This window comes from Cupressus sempervirens, chromosome 2, assembly GCF_028749045.1.
Source record: "Cupressus sempervirens isolate cs-2001-9-10 chromosome 2, ASM2874904v1, whole genome shotgun sequence".
In the NCBI taxonomy this organism is placed as follows: domain Eukaryota; kingdom Viridiplantae; phylum Streptophyta; class Pinopsida; order Cupressales; family Cupressaceae; genus Cupressus; species Cupressus sempervirens.
Genome location: NC_143119.1, coordinates 468,864,848 through 468,877,153, shown reverse-complemented (window position 1 = coordinate 468,877,153; position 12,306 = coordinate 468,864,848). Strand labels below are relative to the sequence as shown.

Sequence of the window (12,306 nt, the reverse complement as noted above, 5' to 3'; positions counted from 1 at the left end):
GTTTTTGGCAGTCGAATGAATGGCGGATTTGAACGAATTTTTAAGGCAAGTTTCAAATTCGGCAATATCCGAATATCAAGCTTGATATTCGCCGAATCTTGTGACTTAGGTGGAAATAATGCAGGTCATATTGGAGGCAATAATGAATTACATAATAGGCAGAATGGTGGAGGAGCACAGCTGGGAAATAATTTTGAACAACTACCTAGGCCCATAAGAACTGTGTTTGAGACCCATTGTACCTACCTTTCCACCCCGTCTTCCAGTCCAGCAGGCAGAGGAGCCACAGATTACTAAGTTGCAGGCTCAATTTAGGAGAGATTGGGAAAGTGGTGGAGAAGAGTTCGTGGCAACCATTACCTTCAAAGAGTACATGGCAACCATTACCTTCAAAGAGTACATGGATGTGAGGCTGAAACACATGCCTTGGACAGGTGGTAGAGGACGACATTTTCATATGCAAAAGAAAGCTAGTAAACATTCTTTACCATATTTTGATGTTTCCGATAAGATGACTCCTAGAGCATGGGCGCAAAAAGTGGATATCTATTTTCAGCTGAATCCAATGCTGGAAGAAGAGACCATAAAATTTACTGCATTAAATTTAGATGATCTAGCACATGAGTGGTGGCACCATGGCATGGTTACCTTGGGCCATCACCAGATTACATCTTATATTGATTTCACCAAGATATTGATTGAACGTTTTGACAAAAAAGACCCTGAATTACAGTTTAAGTAATTAGCTCAACTTAAACAATGGGGTTCTATACACACTTGCATTGCTGATTTTGAGAAATCTCTGTTTGGGTTACAGATATTCCCAAAGAAGGTTGGTACTATTCATGGACAGACCTGTACAACTCTTAAGGGATGGATTAAGGAATTAAATCCAGTCACCTTACAGGAAGCCTATAAAAAGGCCAGAGACATGGAACCTTCATTTTCTAAGGATAAGTTTCAGTTCAAGTGATCTACTTCAAAAACAGACAAAGATAAAATAAAATTTCAGAAAGACCCCTCCACCTAAAAATGAAAGAAAATGGTCGGATATTAAGAAGAATGAAATCATGCTTCTAATGTAGGGAACCATGGGACTTATCTCATTAATGTCCTTTGAAGGCCAAGGCAGCTCAAATAGAGTATTTTTCAGCAGAGGAATCAGTCTTGGAAGATGAAACAAAATCTGATTTAGAGGATAGTAAGGAAGCAAAGGCTACAAGTGATGGAAAAAGTACTGCAAGACTCTCAGATGATGACCAAGCAATAACATTTAGAGTGAGAAGAGTAATAGAGGGGCAACTAGCGATTCCCTTGGTTGACACAGGTGCTGCACATAATTTTGTATCAAAGAAGTTGGTTAAGCGGACAGGACAAAAGGACAAAGGGGCTTTAAGGTGACTGTAGCTAGTGCCATACATTGCATAGAACTCGTCTATTAATGATATGCACTTACGAATGGGGGAGTATGACATGGTTGGGAGATTTTTTGTTGTTGACATGGAGGATTATGATTGTACTCTTGGCATGACTTGGATGAGGTCACCACATGAGCTCACTTTCAACCTTGACAGAATGGATTTGAAGTTTGAACATCAAGGTAGAAGGCAGTGATTAGATCACTTTCGGATGGATGCCTTGAGGTGGTGTAACCTAGATGGATAGATAGGTTGATTCAGCATGACACGGTATAGTGGGCAACAGGAATAGTGACCATACCAAAGCTGAGTGCACGGCACAAGCATGATTATCCTCCACAGATTCAAGAGCTTTTTTCCAAACACTCTAAAGTGTTTTCAGATATACAATCGGGCAGACTACTAGACAGCAGTATAAAGCATGTGAGAGACCTCGAGAAAGGAGCCAAACCAATGATAATTGCTCCTTATAGGCATCTGAAGAGATATAAAGATGAGATCAAAAAGGCAATAAAGGAGCTTCTTGATATGAAACACATCAGGCCTAGTAAGAGCCCATTCACTTCAGTAGTTAGTTAAGATAAAGGATGGGGATTTCAGGTGGTACATAGATTACAGAAAATTGAATAAGCGGACTATTAAAATCAGGTATTTAATTCCCCATGTAGATGAGCAGATTGATGAGTTACATGGAGCCTACTACTTTTCAAAGATAGATTTGAGGATAGACTATCATCAGATTCATGTCAGGGAGGATGACATAGAGAAGATGGACTTCAAGTGCCATTTTGGGCATTTTGAGTTCTTAGTCATGCCTTTTGGTTTGACTAACGTGCCAGCTACCCTTCAGTCATGCATGAACAGGATATTCAAGCATCAATTGAGAAGGTTTGTGTTGGCTTTTATTTATGATATACTGATCTATAGCAGGACTTGGGAGGAGCACCTGAAACACATTGATATTGTGTTAAGCATATTAGAGCAGGAATCCTTCTATGCTAAAACATTTAAGTATGAATTTGAAATGAACGAGTTACTAAAACTATGACACATCATTACTGTTGAGGGAGTTCACGTGGATTCAGAGAAGACACAGGCTACTACGGACTTGGCTGCCACCCAATAATATTTCACACCCTAGGGTATTCATGGGTTTATGTGGTTTCTACTATCGCATTGTGAAGGGGTACTCACAATCGGTTGTTCCTTCTTACAGGTTTGACTTGGAAGGATGCTTTCGAGTGGACAAATAGATCACAGCAATGTTTTGACATATTTAAAGAGTTGATGAGTTCTTGCCCCATTTTAGCCACCCCTGATTTCAACAAATTATTTGAGTTTCATTGAGATGCTTAAGGAGAAGGAGTTGGAGCTGTTTTGATGCAAGATAAGCATCCTATAGCTTAATAGAGTAGTAAGTTGAGAGGTGCTGAGAAGAGTTACAGCACTTATGACAAGAAACTGTTAGCCATTATGCATGCTTTGGCTAGACTCCAACAATACTTGGTGAAAAGCATATTCACAGTTAAAATAGACCATAATAGCCTTAAGCATTTCCTTGGTCAGAAGGAATTGAATTATAGACAACATGAATGAGTCAGCAAACTACAGGCATATGACTTTGACATAGTTTTTGTCAAGGGGAAGAAAAACATAGTTGTCAGTGCGGAACTATATCAGATGGTTGGAGAGAGCTGATTTCAGAAGATTAAGCCAACAAGAACAAGAGGGCTGCACGCATTTTTTATGGTACTACATAAGATGAGGGGTATATAGTGATAAATGATTTGATCATGGAAAAGAACTGAATACGGTTGTTACCTGTATCTGTTATTAAGCAGAAATTTTTGAAAGGTTTTCATGATTTGCCTATGAAAGGGCATCAAGGATGTTACAAAACATACAGGCAGGTGAGGGAAACTTTACATGGAAAGGGCTCAAATAACATCTACTACAGCACGTGAGGGAGTGTACAGTTTACCAGCAAAATAAGAACAGGCATTCCTTTCCTGGGGGTTTGTTGCAGCCTTTACCCATTCCTGAGAGGAAGTGGGTGTTGAAGTATAGCATCAGTCGAAATGATATACTCATTACATCAAGTATTTGTATTCATGATATATATGAACATTGTTTTTTGTCTCATATTATTGATAAGAATATGTGTGTGTATGTGTGTGTGTGTGTGTGTGTGTGTGTGTGTGTGTTTGTGTGTGTCTATTTATTTATAAATAACTTTACTTAACTAATCAGGTTCTTATAATCAGAAGAGACTATTGTGTTATGAAGCTACTGAATGTAATTGTTTTACCTCCACATGATTGTCGATTAAGAAGCAAACTAATTGTATTTAGTGATCAAGTTGGGACATGACCCTACATGGCCTTTGGCCAAGTAGAGTCATGTCTCTATGGGTTACGACTTTGTTGTAGCTTCTGTTGGTTTGATTTTACCATGAGATAACTCATTGATGGTAAATTATTTTTAAGATAAATATCTTATATATATAATATATATTATATATGTAATATAATATATATTATGCATTATATATCTTATATATAAAATATATATTATATATGTAATATAATATATTATATATATAATACACTATATATTATTATATAATAATATAATAATATATTACATATATGGTTAATATATTAATATTATATATATGCTTAAAGGTGTGTTATACATATAGTTATTTATTAACTAATGATGATTAAAATATCCTCCTCTCTTATATATATGACATCCAATTTGCATTTGAGAAGCATCAATCACATTGGCAATGTTACTACATTTGCATAAACGATCCAAGAAAAACAACATGGTATCAGAGGTAGGCTACAAATAAAGATAGTAAAGAAAGAAACAAACCTGTTTTGTAATAGAGATAATCCCAGGTCTTCCAAAAAATTTAGCAACGCAATACCTCTTGACAGTTCCTTACAAATTCCACGCCAAACTTATGGCAATATCCAAGTGCCGGAATGCTCAAGTGAGCTCTACTAACTTTTAAAAACACTGAGAGCACTATGGCGAGTGGGAAGAGAAACAAGCTTTCCTTATGAAATCCAATGAATTTTTAAATGATAATGAATGTGATTTTGACGTAGCTATTTACTACCCACTTGCGCATTGTCATGAAAGGCTATCAGAAATACCCAAAACATTTAACCTAGCATACACAGAGTATAGTCATTGCCTCTTCATTAAATCCAACCCACAATTGGTAGTAATTTTTTTTTTAGTTTTTTTAATAGAGAGAGCCAAACAGAAGGTGTGGCAACATTTGATATTTTATCTCACACATGGCGACTGGGCACCGATATGCCAAGAAGTCGATGTTACTTTGCATGTACCACCTTAGCATTTGAAGGGCTCATCTATATTGTTGGCAGGTACAATAGGCAGATATTTTGTCCCTATGTACAAGATGCTATTATTGTTTATAATGTAGAGGAATACAAGTGGGGTTCTCTTCCTCATCTAAATATCGGTCTAGACCTTAATCCCTACGTTGCTGGTGTATTCGATGGTAAAGTTTATATACTTCCTTTCAACAATAACATCACGCGAGTTTAGGATCCTCATACTCAACTGCGGAATAACGTCAATAAACAAGATATTAATGGTAGATACGTTGATGCTGTTATGAGCCCGAAGATCTATGATGTCCTACGAAAATGTTGATTACGCCATGACAAGTTCCTATGAATTGTCGTTCATTCAACTATGCGAGTATTCAGATAACTTTTGGTACATCATAGGGAAATCCAAGTCATAATGCGGATGGGGTTTTCCCATCATGTCCTTGCCCCAATGTTAGAAGAACAGACAAAATAGAATATGAAATTGCCTTACTTCAGTATGACTTCAAAATTTCATCCCAACCTCCCGGGAGGGGACTCCCTTGCAAATACAAAATTGGAAGGCATAGATCAGCCACTAGATTCACCACTCAACCATACCACTCCAATAACGTACCATTGCACCAAAATACATGGCCATTTTTTATGAGGGACACCTCATGAGCTTAAGAAGGTATGTTAAAGGACAATGCATAAGGAATGTGTTATTTACATTTGTTATTTCATTTATATATAGAAATGGATATTATGAATCTAAATGTGATGATAATTTATATAATTTCAAACATTAGATATATGTTTTATTGGTTCACAATTAAATGGCACTATGGTCAAATTTTATGGACACAAATATTATCTTTGGGAAAGAACCAATCTCAAGTTTTATTTTAACTTTTAATATTATTTTGAAATACAATTTCTAACATTATAAATATATAGTTGTATTCAATTATATAAATAGAACTAGTACGAAGTGTTGGATTAATTTTTATGTTATAAACTCTACCATCTATTACGTAATTTTTATACTTAAGAAGAAATAGCCTCATTCAATGTCACTAATAATATAATTAATATAGATTAAAGCATCTTATATAGTTTTGAATATGTGCATATATGTTCAAAATATATTTCATCTATATTTTATTGGAATGGTCTTATTATTGCACATAACTATTTATTATCCTTGATTATTGTTGTGGTCTCTCTCTTATTTTATTTTATATGAGCTATTTGCCTTGATCTTTTCCTCTGAGATTGTTCTTGCAGGAAAAGAGGGAGACTGACATTTTATTAGAGGGAACCTTGAAAGAGAGGGAGAAGACTAAGGATGTTATTTAGTTAACCTTCAGCAATATCGATCATATTGATTCAAAGGGAGTAAACCAATGTTGTGATAGAATCTTCAGTGATCAATAAATTGTAAAAGTCAAGAGGATTGTAATTCATGCAATTATTTGAATGGACCTACCCCTTGTGTACATCATAAGAAAGTTGTGACTTTAATTGAACTATCTACGAGTCTCTCTTTGATGAATGAAGCTCGATGTATGAGTTGTAGATTCATTCATGTGGCACAATCATACTCATTCTAGATATTGGCGTATCATGGATGATTGTGCTTCTATTGTTAAGATCAATGAATATCAAGATCCTCAATGGATGAAAAGAGCAAGTTGGAACTTAGAAAGAAGTTGGCATATTTGATGTAATGTAAAAGTGTTCAACGATACAAGAGTGGGAATTTTACATTGTGGGGGGAATGATAACCAATGTGTCATTCCCACTTGAACCATTCTTTAGATGTTTCGTGACCCTCAAGGGCAGATAAGTACACATCTTTTATATTTATATCGATCATTTATTTGTAATTATATACAAACTATAAGGGTTATTTGCTTTGATTTTTTTTCCCTTTATGGTTGAGGATATTCTTACAGGAAAAGAAGGTTGGTACTTTATATATGCTAACAAATATTGTGCAGACTAAATCTAATGATAGTAGCTCCCAAGATACTGATGATCAAGATGGATAAAGTGAGGCTCTTGAAGAAAACATCCTTGATGATTAAGAGTGTAAGATTCCTCTACATTAAGAGGGAGTATGACACTTCTTCGAAGGCAATGCAGGAGCTTAGAAGATAGATACTTAGAGGGAGTCTAAAAATACATGTGTGTGACTACATGATTTTGATGGGCCTAATCCTATGTATATCATGAGGAAGTGATGACTTATGACGAGAAGATCAGAAAATCGATATCAGATTCAGAGTAAGTGTGACAAGAATCCTTGGGGGAAGAGAGCCTCTAAGGGAGTAACTAAACTTCCCAAGATCATTGTTTAGAGGGAGAATTTTGAGGTGCAATCCCTTGTGGATGATATCTTCTCTATGAGGAGAAGTTCTAAAGGAAATTCCTTGTAATGCATTCTTCTCTATGAGAGAGAATTGCGATGAAAGCCTTTGCACCACCCCCTGACTTGGTTCATGGTGGTTACTATTTGACATATGATATGTAATGAAAGGTGACGATCTTTCATTGACATATATAAACAGAAGGTAACCATTATAAGATGACGATCTTATAAATGGTAGACCTGTTATCATGGTTCTTCGGGCCGAATTTTGCCGGAAACCATGATAACGAACAGACAGAAGGTAATCTTTGTAAGATGACAATCTTGCAAATGATAGGCCTGTTATTATGATAGTTTTGTTTCGGATATGCCGGAAGTCATTGATAACGAAAGCATTATGATTACTTTAGATATTGTTTCGGACAATTAGAGATCATAATATATGTTATGATAGTGTTCATAACATTGTGATTGTAGTTATTTGACAAGTCACTATTTCAGAGTGTTAAAGTCAGATAATATGTTGTGTATAGATATCCTTGATACTAATGTCTCATAAAATGTTTTTGTTACTTCTCCCTTACTAAGAGGGAGTGTTAAAGTATAGCATCAGTCGAAGTGATATACTCATTACATTGAGTATTTATATTCATAATTTATATGAACATTGTTTTATGTCTCATATTATTGATAAGAATATATATATATATATAAGAATATATTTATAAATGACTTTCCTTAACTAATTGGGCTCTTATAATCAAAAGAGACTATTATGTTATGAAGATCCTGAATGTAATTGTTTTACCTCCACATGATTGTCGATTGAGAAGCAAAGTAATTGTATTTGCTTATTCAACGACAGTGATCAAGTTGGGACATGACCCTATGTGGCCTTTGGCCAAGTATAGTCATGTCTCTATGGGTCATGACTTTGTTGTAGCTTCTGTCGGTTTGATTTTATCATGAAATACCTCGTTAATGGTAAATTATCTTTAAGATAAATATCTTATATATAATATATATTATATATGTAATATAATATATATTATATATGTAATATAATATATATTATATATATTATGCATTATATCTCTTATATATAATATATATTATATATGTAATAAAATATATATTATATATATAATGCATTATATATTATTATATAATAATATATTACATATATGGTTAATATATTAATATTATATATATGCTTAAAGGTGTGTTATACATATAGTTCTTTATTAACTAATGATGATTAAAATATAGGGACATGTCTCTTGAAGAGACATGTCTCCTCCTCTTTTATGTATATGAGATCCAAACTGCATTTAAAAAGCATCAATCACATTGGCAATGTTACTACATTTGCAGAAACGATTCAAGAAAAACAACAATGGGACACTATGTTGATGGATTTTATTACGAGCTTGCCTAAGGCCCAAGGTAAGAATTGCATTTATACGGTGGTCAATTCATTGACTAAGCTTGTGGATTTCTTTGCCATCGCATCGACATATACAGTGGTACAAGTAACAAAGTTATTCTTTAGAGAGATATTTAGGTTGCATGGGTCGAAATGGACTATTGTCAGTGACCAAGACTAAAAATTCATTTGTCTCCTTTGGCAAGAGCTTTTCAGGTTATGTGGGATTGAGCTTACCCCAAGCACAAGCTATCAACCTCAAACTGACGGTCAGACTAAGATAGTGAACTAATGGGTTAAAGGATATGTTTGCAACTACATAGTAGGGAAGTAGAGAGCGAGGGTGAAATGGTTGCACCTTGGTGAGTTTTTCTATAACACTACATACCACATGTCCATTTAGATGACACCCTTTATGGCTCTCTACGGGTATGATAATCCAAATTACATAAATTTCTATTCAGTGACTGTGGAGTGCCTAGGGCCAAAGAAATGTTGCAAGAGAATCAAGATATCATTGGATCCTTGAGGGAGAATATGCAAAAGGCTCAAAACAAGAAAAAATAGAACACAGATCAGTGCTGAGTTAAGCGAACATTTGAGATAGAAGACATGGTCTACCACATGTTGCAACCTTACAAACACTCCTCCCTTAAGAAGAGCAGAGTGGACAAATTGAAGCCACATTATTATGGGCCCTTCAGAGTGAGTCGATGGATTGGAGGAGTAACCTATGAGTTGGAGTTACCAATTGATAGCTGGATACATAATATGTTTCATGTGTCGCCCCTCAAAAAGGTATTGGGACATAATGTGGCACCTTCAGCTGAGTTGCCTCCTCTGCATAATGAGGGAAGGTTGGTATTGGTTCTTAAGGCAATTTTGGACACTAGAGAGTGTATGCTCCGAAAAATAGTCAATCAGGGAATACTTGGTGTAGTGGAAGGATCTACCAAGCAAGGATGCGACATGGGAAAATGAAGTCATTTTGCAGCATCCCAGAATGAGATTGCTTGAGGGCAAGGAATTTCACAGCGGGCAGACTGTAATGTCTACTACATGAAATTGTCATCAGAATTAATCGTTATTGTCATCAGAATTAATCATTGGCCCTTATAACTTTTTATCCCAAAGAGGCTATCTCGGACTTAATAGGGATCATGAAGATTATTTGGTGTTTATTGGCATCACGTACGCAAAGCGACCGAATTAAGATAACATGGAGTTTACTATAATTTTTTATGACGCTAATGTGTTAAGGGTGATCTAACTTTTATCCTTAGTGGAGAACTGAGTTGGTATATGCTCACGGGCATAATGTTTCCTTACTCACCTTGTAAGTGTGGTTTTGTAATGGCAGAACATGAACAGTCAAGCATTATGGTTGTTGGGATTGCATACAGTATTTTGATGGAATGAAGTTTTAGACAAGAGGAGGACAAAACGAAGACCAAAGATCGAATTGTGAAAAAAAACTAAGCAGGAATTCATTAGTTGGAAATACCAAGTTTGAAGGATTGGGATAACGTAGCCCCTCGTCACTTGCCAGTCTTGACACCATGATCTAGTACATGGCCTTGGGACTAGCAAGAAAGAGATTTCTATTGAGTCGGAGATAGAATGAAATGTGTTTTGCATAAGAAGAACATCAGGTTCCAACGGTTCAGAGAGGGACAAACTTTCAGAATGCTCAACTTGCAAGTTGGTTGTGCTTTGCAGTGGAAACATTGGGAAGTTTGGTTATCTGAAAAGAGCAACCAACCCATACATGAAGGAAGAAGTACGGGGAGGATATCCGAGAGTGTCAAGGAACAATCAAATGGTTGACCACACCAGTAATTGGTTGGGAAATGGTAGATATGAAGTAAATGGTCAAGCGTCATGAATACACTTTCCATACATTGGAGGCATTCAACTAAGCTGACAAGGGGTGGGAATGAAGCGTCTACAAATTCAGACCAACAGGAATCATATTAAAAGATTCAACGGTTCAGCCACACTGGAATATCATTACAACAGGAAATCTTACTCCTACTTGATTCAATAACACGGCGAGCATAGACCTGCAGACTGGTACTGGTTACTAACTCAGTTGTAGCTTTCTGAAGTATATGGTGAATGAGCAATTTTAATTTGAGTTGTAGATATCTGGTTGTTGAGCTCATGTTAACATTTAATTTTCTGTGAAATGTTCCAATAAACTTCTTCAACCAATCTTGTGTTTTGAAGCAAACAACAAACAAGCAAGCAACAAACAATCTCTTGGCAATGAATTATAAGAACAGTACTGCAGAGTTAACAGCTAGCAGCCAACCAAACTGAGTGGGTCATTTCAGTTTCCCAATGTGAGAGCTCCTTAGAAATAATTAGATCTCTTTCTCAATGGTACAAACTTTTACCTCCAATTCAATTCGATCTCTCATTTGTAGGTCAACTTACTCCGGTTCATGCTTAATGATTTGTTCCTTAATGAATTGTTAAATTGGTTATGATTCTCCCTCTTTTTCCTTCAGCTCTCTTATGTACTCATATTGGCCTCTTTCATTTTCCAGGTAACTCTAAATAATCATCAAAATTTATTGCAGCTGTGAAAGCATCAAATTCCTCTCAATACTGCTCATAGATTTTGTCAAGATCATTTTTATATGATGTTTTAGTTGGAATTGGATTTGGCATACTACTCTATAACCTTTGCAGCAAAATCGAACATTTTAACTTGGCTCTTTTGTATTTCCATCATTGTGACTGCATTTTTCCTTAGTTGCGGGATCCGAATCCAATTCGGGCACGTGAATCAAATCTGTGGATTCGTGAAAAAAATCCAATTATGATTTGTATGATTTGTGTGTGTGTATGTGTGTGTCTATGTGCGTGTGTGCATTATATATACAAAAAAAAAGAGAAATATACAATGAGAGCAAAATAGAGATCAAACGTGAAGTGAAATATATTTGGATGTTCAATAAAAGGGTTGTTTTAGGGTTAGGAGGCGAAAATAAATTAAAAAGTCATATTAAATACGTTGGCCCCACTTAAAACCTTGTCCTACCTGTGGGTCCTCGCAATTCGTGCAGGCAGGATCCTTGTTTTACAATGTGGATCTGTTTGGATTCATAGGCCAGATGGATCTACAATGTAAAACAAGGATCCTCTCAATTTGGCACAAATCCGAATTTGGATCGAACCTGAACAAAAATCCAACCTCTTGGGCACGAATCCAATAACTAAGCATTTTTCCCATTTCTTATAGATCTCAAAAATCTAACGTGTGCATCAACAACTATATGTACCCTACAAGCTAGCAAGGTCATAGCTCTAATACCACTATAATTCCCCCAACAATATATTTTGCAAATATTTTCAAACCTGAAATGAAATTGACGGATAAAATAAAATATAGTGAAATAGCCTCCACCAAAATTGCATGTCCAAGGCTATAATACAAAGTGTTGTTTCTCATAAAATAGTGTCATTAAAAACACTCAAAGTTTGCACACGTGAATTATAAATTCACCAAAATACTAGAATTAATCTGCATCCTTCAATTATACAACAAAATGCTAGTACAAATCAGAAACTATAGTAATTCATTTGAAATTTGAAAAATAAATTGTGAATGTTATAGCCCCCTTCTTCATAGTCTTGCAAAAAACAAACTGAAACCCAAAATAATCTTTGATGTACGCATATAATTTCTGTATGAGATCCCTCTCAAGAAACCAAAGGGATTTC

General features: G+C 35.6%; 1 protein-coding gene across 1 annotated transcript in view; it reads right to left on the bottom strand.

Moving 5' to 3' along the window:
• Positions 1-12,306, bottom strand: part of LOC149573077 (UvrABC system C protein) — a 42,851-nt gene that overhangs the window by 20,971 nt on the left and 9,574 nt on the right. The window lies entirely within an intron of this gene.